An 11,915-nucleotide genomic window follows, 5' to 3' on the forward strand; every position below is an offset into this window, starting at 1 on the left:
CCAGACTGCGGGTTTGTTCGAGCGCGTGATTCCTGCCTCGGACACCTTAAGCGCATGATAACCGAGCCGCTGACCATGGTGTACGCTCTCCATAGGCTGACGATCGGCTCAGCCCGATCGAGATCCAGATGCCAGCCGCACACCACCCCCCGCTCACTCTCATTAGCTATCAAAGCTGTGTTTGTGTTCCCTCTAATTAAGTACTTGTGTTATATGGTTAAAGATAAACACTTTCTCTAACAGTATTTCATGGATATGTTCTGGATTTTCATGTGCTATTAATATAATTTGGTGATTTCAATGCCGCAGAGCAGTTGTTCGTAATGTTGAACTATGTTTAGCTGTTTGTTTGTTTGTTTTGAATTTCGCATAAAGCTAGCTATCTGTGCTAGCCGTCCCTAATTTAGCACTGTAAGACTAGAGGGAAGGCAGCTAATCATCACCACCCACCGCCAACTCTTGGGCTACTCTTTTACCAACAAATAGTGGGATTGATTGTACATTATAACGCCCCCACGGCTGAAAGGGCGAGCATGTTTAGCGCGACGGGGATGCAAACCAGCGACCCTCAGATTACGAGTCGCATGCCTTAACATGCTTGGCCATGCCGGGCCCGTTTAGTTGTTATTGGTTCCTTATTCATGAAATGACCCAATTGCATGTATGTTATATCTTTTTTCTTAGATTTCGATGTTTAAAATGAATATCCTTTGTAAGCCCTAATGCCAATATAAGGAGAGTAAATCTCATTCGTTTCATATAAATTAACACAACTTGGAAGTAAGAAGTGGTACTAACAGTCAGTCGGCTCGGGGTCACTTTGACGTTCGCGCACTCTGTATAAAAGGGAGTTATGTTTGTTTACGCGGCTCTCGCTCTCTCTGGTACTCGGCCTCACACTGGAACACACACTCAGTTTGGATTAAGAAAAGGAAATCACAATTAGCGACTCGTTTTCAAACAAGGACACCAACACACAAGACAAGAGTCAGACATCACCCACCAAAACATAAACTGGTCATACTACACATAGGGTTGATTATGCAACACTACCTGCTACCCAAGAAGAGGCAGCGAGTAGATGGTCCTACAAACACATGTGGTGCAAGTGAGGAGGACATGGGTAATCGTGATGGTGAGAATGCGGACACGACTAGTGTGGGACCCCAACCACAAGAGGGCAACACTCATACCCAGGGTGAAAAATTACCACCAGGACCCAAGAACCTGAGCCAGCTTTCAGATAGTGGCCTACCTGTTCAGACTTGAAGAGATACCCGCCCACAGAACACAGCAGCCAGTCAAGGTCATTCAACAAGAATTGGCGTGATCAGCACTCGTGGCTGGAGTACTCTGTGACCCAAGATGCTGCATTCTGCTTCACAGTAAAATTGAGAAGTACTTCACCCATGAAGGCTTCCGAAACTGGAAGAAGGCGACCACATCACTAAAGTCCCATGATAACTCTGCAGGACACAAGTTTGCCATGCAATGAAAACTGCATTGAAAACGCAGTTCAAAATAGCACACCTTTCTGAAATGTACCTTGGTATTTACATTATTATAATTTACCATCTATACTTCATATTGATGGCATTTTGGGAAGCCCTCCACAGTTTACCTCATACCCCCCAACGAAAATATCCTGGCGCTGCCACTTTGATTTTGTTTGTTTTTTTAATTTCGCGCAAAACTGCACGAGGGCTATCTGTGCTAGCCGTCCCTAATTTAGCAGTGTAAGACTAGAGGGAAGGCAGCTAGTCATCACCACCCACCGCCAACTCTTGGGCTACTCTTATACCAGCAAATACTGGGATTGACCATCACATTATAATGCCCCATGGCTGAAATAGCATGCATGTTTGTTGTGACAGGGATTCGAACCCGCGACCCTCGAATTATGAGTCGAGTGCCTTAACCAACTGGTCATGCTAGGCTGAGGGAGGGTGATTCAAGAAAACCTTCATAATCAGACATGGTCAAATCTTGTTGGCACTGACAAGTATAAATCGAATTATTTCAATTTTAATTTATTTCGAATTTTTCCTCTGATTCAGATCTCGGACACGAACCCTCAGTTTATTACGTTAAGTATTATACTTTTTCCCAGACGAGTGTACAATTTATTATGTTACGTATTGTAATTTATCTCGGATGAGTCTCTGATTTATTATGCTATATAATAGGTGTTAGGATTTTAAATATCCAAAAATTTTAATTTATAAGTCAATGAAATGGTAATATATATCAAAATTTATGATGTTTGCCAAGAAGATTGATATATCTAATTTTGTTTTTAAACACAAATATATTTTAATATACAAACAAAATTGCAATACAACTTATAATAATAGTTATTAATCATTATTAAAAGAGTTTTACAAACTTACAAAAAATACTGAGTCTTATACCTGGTCTGGAACTGAATCTTTTATCGATATTCATGGAGAGCAAATTCTGAATTGATACTGTTACACCTCGCTTAAGCTGGCTAGCTTGGTTGATTTCACGTCATTCACTTTTTAGCGATGAATATCTTTATTGTCCGTGAAGAAATACTAATGACCAAAGCTAAATCACTAAAGTTAAATTGTTTGTAATGTTTGAAATCTATAAACGTCCTTCATCAAATTATGTTGTTTTCTGATTAATAGGCGTTAATCACAATTATAGCTTACACGGCTTATAGTATATTGACTGTAGCTGACCAATAATATATTATTACTGTCTCTCGGCCAGGCTGCTTATATACAAATGACGCGAGATTCTAGAATGTTCAACACTGTTCAACCACGCTAACATTTTTGTAAAACAAATATTGGTGATTCTTACTCTCAAGAATCTTCTACAAATTGAAATAACAGGCAGGACTCGTGCAATACACATCCAACAATATACGTCACATGCACCAAGATGAAACACACATTTATTAAAAGTGTATTATTATTTAATACAAAAGTATTAAAATAAACGTGTATAATTATTAATCAGTTATAGTTAGTTTTTATAGCAATACATGTAACTATGTTTGTTTTGTTGGTTGTTTTTAATTTCGCGCAAAGCGAATAATATTCAAGAATTTCAAGAAAGATATGTTATAGTTCCCATGGATGAAGCTAATTGTAATTTTGGCATTATCTGCAAGTTTTATGCATTCATTACGATAAGTAAAATCAATAATACACAATAATTTAAGCTTTGTAACAAACCCAAGGATACAGTAATTAATAATTTCGTTATATCTCATTAAAAAACTTTATTCTAAACTAAATTCTTTTGTTTACCTTTCATCTGTATATTTTACTTTTTATGTATGCTATTTCTAAACTATATAAATCTTTGATTAAACTGAAGTGTATTTCTAGTTCACTAAAAACAAATATTAAACAACCGGCCATTTTATTAAATAAATGTCTGTGTGGTTTTTTATAGCAAAAACCACATTGGGCTATTTGCTGAGTCCACCGAGAGGAATCGAACCGTTGATTTTAGCTTTGTAAATCCGTATCCGGAGACATACCGCTGTACTAGAAGGGGGCGGTTAAATAAGTAACTTACCTATTTTGGATAACAATAAAAATAAACCCATTTTAGAATACCTTTGATTTGTTTGTTTTGAATTTCGAGCAAAGCTGAACGAGCTTGAATCTGCCCTTGTGTATATGAGATACGCAAATGCTTTTTGCGGGCATGAAGTTTTCTGTTTTGCCAGAAATGTTCGAGATACTACACTACGGAGAAGGAAACTCAATATAGTGTCTATTATTGTGAAACGTTTACATTGTTTTTCATCTATTATTTTCTCGAGAAACAGTGTAGTTTGTTTTGTTTTGAATTTCGCCCAAAGCTAGTCGAGAGCTATCTGCGCTAGCCGTCCCTAATTTAGAAGTGTGAGACTAGAGGGAAACAGTTAGTCATCGCCACATACCGCCAACTCTTGGGCTACTCTTTTACCAACGAATAGTGGGATTGACCGTCATATTATAACGCCTCCGCCCCCTCAGTAGCTCAGCAGTATGTCTGCGGACTCACAACGCTAAAAACCAGGTTTCGATACCCATGGTGGGCAGAGCACAGACAGCCCATTGTGTAGCTTTGTGCTTAATTCAAAACAACAACAACAACATATAACGCCCCATGGCTGAAAAGGCAAGCATGTTTGGTGTGACGAGAATTCGAACTCGCAACCCTCAAATTACGAGTATGCCGGGCCTGATTTCTTCAATAAAAGTGTTGCCACACTCTTTAAACGTAATTCGTAACAGGGATATAACGAATTTGTTTTATATAATTTGGCTTTGTTTTCTTGCTGATATGAAGGAAGATTTCACATCAAATTCCGTATTGTATTACGTAGTTGTTTTTAATCGCGTTTGTTAGATGGCATGTGAGAGCCTTATGATATATAGTGTAACACAATAAAACGGTGATTTTGTTTTTTTACTCGTTGACTGTGTCTTCAGGTCGTAATTCATTTTCTAGAAATGACATTTTATTTATGATTGTGAGAGGATACTTGATGTGCAACTCTAACTATGATTTTAACATATTATCGCTGTTGAAAATGTTTGATGAGCGGATAAAATATATTTATCTGTTTTAAAGAGGTCCTTAATGATCCCTATTTTTTTATGTGTAGGATATGGAACCATTTTTAGTGAATAGAAACTCCAGAATAAGTGTCTTCTCAAAAGACTGATTCGAAATATACTTTCAGCTTTTCTTTCAAAACATTTAAAATCTAGCGAAATGTAATGTTCTGGAAAACAAAAATAGTTTTTAAAACATGTTTTTTGTTTTATCTTTCAATAAAACTTTAATTTTCATGTTACAAGTTTTCCTTTACTTCTAGTGCTGTAATCTATTTTTAAAAGGAGGAAGTTTGACGTATTTTAACATTTTAAAATGATATAAAGATTAACTTTAGTCTGAACAGGGTAGGAGCAGTGCCAGTCTTTTCCCAGTGAAAAAGTTGAGGAGGGCTAAACAAACAGTTGATGGGTTGCATTTTTAAATCTTGCAAGTGCCATATTGTAATATAAAGGGAGTGAATCAGATTTAACAATATGCATTATTCATTGAGCGCTAAGTTACAAGTGAAATGAAAACATATTTTTGGTCCCAGCAACTACAGGGCGAGACATACAAGAACTAGAATCTTCCTACGGGTTTACTCACACTAATTCATGATACTAGCAAATAAGGTTGCCATTCAGGCTTTAGATCTATCAAGCTGTTATCAGATTAGTATTATTTTACGAAATGGCAATAATTATTAACAGCAATTAACCTGATGACATTTTACATACGAAAATTAGAAATAATTTCAAGTTTTCATCTCAGTGAAGCACGAATACAGAATTTTTTGAAGGGCGGGGTTCAGCCTGTAGAAGGGGCACAGATATAATAATAATAATATATTGGTGATTTAATAATCTGAAACGGATGCATGAGTATTTCAGGGAAAATTCGCTGGCTCGATTAATAGTCAACATTGAAAATATTGGTTTGTCATGCTTGTTTTAGATTTTTGCTTATTAACTTACTAACTGTTTTAATTTTCTATGGCTGTGCTTGGTGATTTTTAGGCATAAGTCGTTGATACATTTTTTAAATAACATAATTCTTATGTATTAGGGCACCTTTATTTGTACGTAAGGATAACTTCGAAATAATGTTCATTGTATTTTGACATCAAAGACAAACGGTAGTGTGTCGTACGGACAATACCACCTACATGAGACACTATGTGTTATTGTCAGGAGTGATAGTTCAGCATTTCCGCTTCTTTGCTTCATCGCAGACTGTGGTAATAAAGCGATCACATATTTACAATGAATGTTCTCTGCACAAAATATAAAATCTCCAGTTGTGATTGAAATTCTTCCTTTTTTCTTTTCTTCGCACCGAAAGTATGGAAACTTTATTTAATAGAAAAACATTCTTATCTTTTATGGATTTTTTTCCCATTTTAACATACTGATAGATCTTTACAATCTATAATTAGGTATCAAATATAGTTTAATCGTAAGTTACACGAGCAAAATTATTCAACAACAACCGCTCAAGTTTGAATAAAATGTTGGCGCACGCCTACGCAAAAACTGGTGCGAGCTATCTAACACTATTACTACAGTTTCACAGAAGAGTAAAAGTGGACTCTTTAAATTTTCTCATTCCATTTAAAGACGGATAATTTAGAGCAGAAAAATTTAGGGTGAAAGAACGTTCAGATACAAAAGTATTAGCTAGGCCAAACAAACGAGATTAGCAGTTTCTAGCTCAAGTTTTCAAAAGAATCATACAAGTGAGCCGCTATTATTCACTTCCAAATTTTAAACACAAATATGCTAAATTTTATAAAATCCTTCTAATTAAAGAGCGTTTAGTATCACGTTACATTAGCCTGAGCAATTAGCGTACATAATAATAATGCTTGGTATGGTTGTACCGCCTCTATTCGAATGATGACAAAATACTGTTAATCTGTATTCCATGGCATTACTATAACGTAATTTATTAACACGGTCTTAAGAGGGAAACTATCACCATATATTTTAAAGAATATGGTTGATTCTGTAAAGAATAAGTCTGTTCCGAATAATAAGGTTGCAATCCTAAAGCTAATGTGGGATACTATCGGGTGTCAAATGTGAAAAAAAAAAGATGTAGATATAAAAGCATTGTGAGTGCAACTGAAAAGAATGAAATCAAAATTGATGGCTAAACAGTTAAGCCATACTTATAACATTGACAATAATTTTACATCCGATATTTATTCATTAGTTAGATAGGTTGCGTATTTTGATTTAACCACGATAATGCTAGGCTAAGTCGAATAGTGAATGAATATTTGTTGAAAATTCTTATCAGTGCTATAAGTGTAGCTTCCGGTTTGACTGCTAATTTTGATTTCAATTCTTTTAGTTCGTACACTGAATCTTTTACTGGCTGCACTTTTGTTCCATAAATAAGGTGTATTTAGTTATATTTATCGTATACGAATTACATATACAAATAAATGCATAAGACAACTTTAGAAAGTGTATATTTTGAATGAAAATAATTTGCATAGATACCATACTTATGTGTGTTTTCTTTTAGAAAAGCCACAAAGGCTATCTGCTCAGCCCACCGCGGGTAATCGAACCCCTGATTTTAGCGTTATAAATCCGGAGACATACCGCTGTACTAGCGGGGTGCTGATATACTAATACTGTATACATATATTTCGGTTTACAAAATATCATACAATAGGTCAACAATGATAATAATTCATGCTCTGTATCATTTTTTATCTAAATAAATATACGAAGTAAAACAGCTTCAAACAAATAAATAAATGTTTTACAGCATTTTCTGTTATATGAAAGAGTGGTTTTAATACGAACAGCTGTGTGTGTGTGTTTTTTTTTAATTGCAAAGCCACATCGGGCTATCTACTGAGCCCACCAAGAAGAATCGAACCACTGATTTTAGTATTGTAAATCCGTACACTTACTGCTGTACTAGCGGGGAACATGAATAGCTGAGTCAAGTATCTTCAAACTCATTTTGGTTCAATATTTTGGGTGAAATTATGCCAGAGACAAAGTATTTCGTGTTTTATTAACTTTATGTATACAGTCATTTTTACAGACATTATAACCACCAAAAAGAAATAAATAAATCTAAATTACTCCTTTTTCTTTCTAGTATAGCTGCAGATTGTAACAGAAAATTACAATAACTTATATTAATTTCTCTTAAGACATTTTTATTCAACTTTTGAATGCGAAATATTTCCACACACATAAAATAGAGTGCTCTATACATTATATAATGTATCTAGCTCCTTAATTAACTGGCCAGGTGGTTAAGGTACTCGACTAATAATCTGAGGATCGTGGGTTCGAATCCCCATCACACAAAATGTGCTTGCCCTTTAAGCCATGGGCCGTTATAATGTGATGGTTAATGCCACTATTCATTAGTAAAAGAGTAACCCAAGAGTTGGCGGTGGGTGATGATGACTAACTACCTTACTTCTAGTCTTACAGTGCGAAATCAAGGACAGCTAACTAACATACTCCATTACCACTGTGTCAGGCGTTTATATCCTGTAGATATCTTTTATTGGTTACAAATAATAAAATAGTAAATATCACAAAGAATTTGTGACATGTTTTGAAAGCAGGATGCTCAAAATTTAGTAATATATTTACCACAGATAGCAAAACTTTTATCGTTGGCAAATGCTCTCAAGAAAATCAGAATTTTGCTTGAAGATATATACAGTGTAAGTGTGAAACTTCATAGAAAGTTATAATACATTAAGGTGGAACAAAATATTAAAATAAATACCTTGGGCTGGGTAAGTGCCATGCGATATAGTGAAAGTGAAACTTTTGTGTTATTAAAATTTGTTCTACAAATTATGTTTCATGTATCCTATATTGATATACATCGATAATAAAGTAGTTTAACTAAATTTTGATTGTAAATTAAAAAGGTCATGACATATATACTTTTTAGCTATTCAATACGAGCTCGGTCCTGGGAACTGATCGTGTGACCATTTTTTACTTGTTTATAGTTTAAATATCATAATTTTTAATGCACTAAAGTATCTTCACATAATTTACAGGCTCTTAGTGCACATTACAATTGATCTGTACTCAAAAAAATACTTTTGTTAATGGAATATTTTACTGAAAATTTATTGATTCTTTTTAATCAGTTGAAATGCTTTCTTGCCTTTTTTTTTTTTTTGTTGTTATTAAGCGCAAAGGACGATCTGTGCTCTGCCCACCACTGGAAACGCAATACGATTTCTAACAGTATATGTCCGCAGACATACCAAAGTGCCACTGGAAGCAGTTAAAATGCAAAGTGATTTCATGTAAAGATTAAAAATACTTTTCTTCATCTGAAAAATCTCAAATTCTGTTTTCCAATTGCTAAAGTCTAAAAATGTTTTAGACGTTTATCGTAAAACTTTATATTTTTTTTTCTGTCTTCTCTACCCTAATTTAATACAAGATTGGTTAGTTTGACCGACATCATAACCATCAAAAAATATCGAAACAAATCCAATTTATTTAGACTTTTTTCTTCTACAGTTACTTTAAAGTGTAACACGAAACTGCATTTTAATCTCAAACTATATTGAGCGTATTTAATACGGCAATGAACTACGGAAACATCTCGGAAAAACATGCAAATTTGCGTTTCATTAACATTAAACGAAACTGCCAAAAATAAACATAAAAGGGGTAAAAACAGATATTTTAATGATATTTATTTGTTTTAGTAAATGTCTGGTCAAAACATGGAAGAAAATATGTAAAAACAATAAAATTAGAGATATTTTAATCAGGTACCACCTAACAAAATTTTAGTCTTATCATAATATTTTTCTGACACAAACAGACATTGATACAAGTATCAGGCACTTTACTGCTAGTAGAGGTCTTGTGAGTTTCCATCTTGGTTGTCAATCATTGAAATTCCAGCTGATATGTTGTCAAGGCTATACGAATTAGCTCCGTCAGATGTTAATTTGTAAGGATTGCACAATGCTTCGACTTCACAAGCTTCATTACAGAGTACAGTGATTCACAGCAGTATGTTGTACAGAAAATTTAGGTGAGTCGCACACTGTTTTTTTTCAGTACATGATATTTTATTTCTAGAACTTGCTTCCCGAACTCAGTTGCAGAATGGGAGTCATGGATCATCTTTAGACCCACGTCCTCCTGTAGTACTATTAGTTTCATTTCCACAGCAGATGATTCTGTAACCAGAGGTTTGAGAATTGGACAACCATGGTTGATGAGATCAATGATGGTTGCCCAATTCTTGAACCTCTGCTTGATAACTTATTTTTATATTCTTCCAGTTTGTGGTCTTTTATTTCAATATCAGGGAATGTATTTACAATTCTTTTGAGATTGGGAAAGTAACTGAAGTTTCTTGGCAATATGTCTCTTTGAAAAAGTCTTATTTTATTCTGAAAGCTGAAAATTTTTCGAGTAAGAGCAGAAACAAGTGCCAAGTTGAAAGTTTGTAGATTATTCATTATATCAGTAAGGAACATTAGATCTTGTATCCATTTATCATTTTCCAGTTGAGAAGAGAATATTTTCTTTTCTTCAAGAAAAGTAATAATACACTCCAACAGATTCACAAATCGATTTAAAACTTTGCTGATTGACAGCCACTTTACAATGCAGTAGAAGAGACATCACTGGATTTATCTTTAAATTCAAGTTCTTCAATAAAATTTTTGAACTGTCGGTGGGCTTTCCCATTTAAGCACATGAAATTAACAATTTCAAAAACAAATTTCATAATATCTTCATACATGAAGTATCTGGCTGCCAGGTGTTCACGATAAATAAAGCGATGAACAGGAAGAAACTCTGAAAGCTGGGACCACTTTTCATAAGTACAATTAATTATACATTTTTTCCCACCATTGCAGGTGCTCCATCTATTGCAACACTGACGAGTTTATCCAGTGGAATATCAGCATTTTTAAGGTTGTGTCAAACGCATTTTTAAATGTCAAGACCACAAGTTGTTTCTTTTAGTGCCACTAAGACTAACATATCTTCTTTCACAGTTACATCAGAGGAAACTTAAAGAAAACGTACCGCCAGTTGTGGGTTGTCTTGTATGTCTGTAGATTCATCAAGGGCTAAGCTGAATGCAAGGGAATTGTTGAAATCATTTTGCATTTTGCCTGCAACATCAGCACTGATCTGGGAGATACGTCTCTCTGTAGTGTGGCGTGAAGCTGGTGTTTGTGCTATTAGTCACTGAAGTTTTGTGTTATTTGGATCTAGCACCGCAACAACTTCAGCTATATTCTTCTTAACAAATTCACCATTAGAATATGGGCGTTTAGCGCGAGTAATATTCCATGATATCACAAAACTAGCTTCAGTCGTTGTATCAACTTCCTTACTGAACGTTATCAACAGTGTCTGTTGGCTATTTAGAGATGATTTTAACACAGTTAACTTGTTTTCCTGTAATTCTGATTTAGATGGATAATCAGCCAAAAAGGTTTTATGATTTGTTTCATAGTGGCGTTTCAAGTTATTGGCCTCGAAATAACTGAGCAATACATTGCAGGCAAGATGCAAAGATTTACCTCCTTTAACGGTGAATGCAAAATTTTCATTCCATTCTGGCTTAAGTTTTTTGTTTTTATCTTCATATTTCGCTTCTTATAATTTGATGACACGAAATTTAAAGTGAAAAGAAACAATAAGCTCCAACACGTGCAACGCAACCAAACTCTACAGCGATGTCGAGAAAACCCACTTGTAGAGAAATATATATGCAAAAACGTTGTTCGCTCTTCTATGTAAAATATTTTCTCAACCCAAACGAGCCGTTTTTGCATATATACAAACTCTACAGCGTCCAGTATCACAATAACACTCCACTAATTTTCCTGCCCACAACACTTCCACACACGCCACAATCACGCGACCGCAAGTCATGCCCACTCAAAACTAACATTGTCAGCACCAGCTTGTACGATTATTGATTCTCCAGCACAATTCCTCTGTAATCCTTACTGATCCAAAAATTTTTTAACCACTGACTCAAATCTAGCATTAAAATTAGGATTTAAATTATTAACTACATTTATTCATCAAGAACATTAAACTTGCGTTTTCATCTAGTGGACTGTCAGTTTATACCCGGAAAATAAGTATAAAGCTTAAAAACTTTTTGTTTACCTTTTATATTAATTGTGATGCATAAAGGAGCTCAGGCAACATATTTCCACGAGCTGCACATTCTACGTCAAAGAGCCGCATGTGGCTCGCGAGCCGAGGTTTGGCCACTTGTTTGTTTGTTTGGAAATTTCGCACAAAGCTACTCGAGGGCTATCTGTGCTAGCCGTCCCTAATTTA

The sequence above is a fragment of the Tachypleus tridentatus genome, chromosome 12, assembly GCF_004210375.1.
Source record: "Tachypleus tridentatus isolate NWPU-2018 chromosome 12, ASM421037v1, whole genome shotgun sequence".
Taxonomy (NCBI): Eukaryota; Metazoa; Arthropoda; class Merostomata; order Xiphosura; family Limulidae; genus Tachypleus; species Tachypleus tridentatus.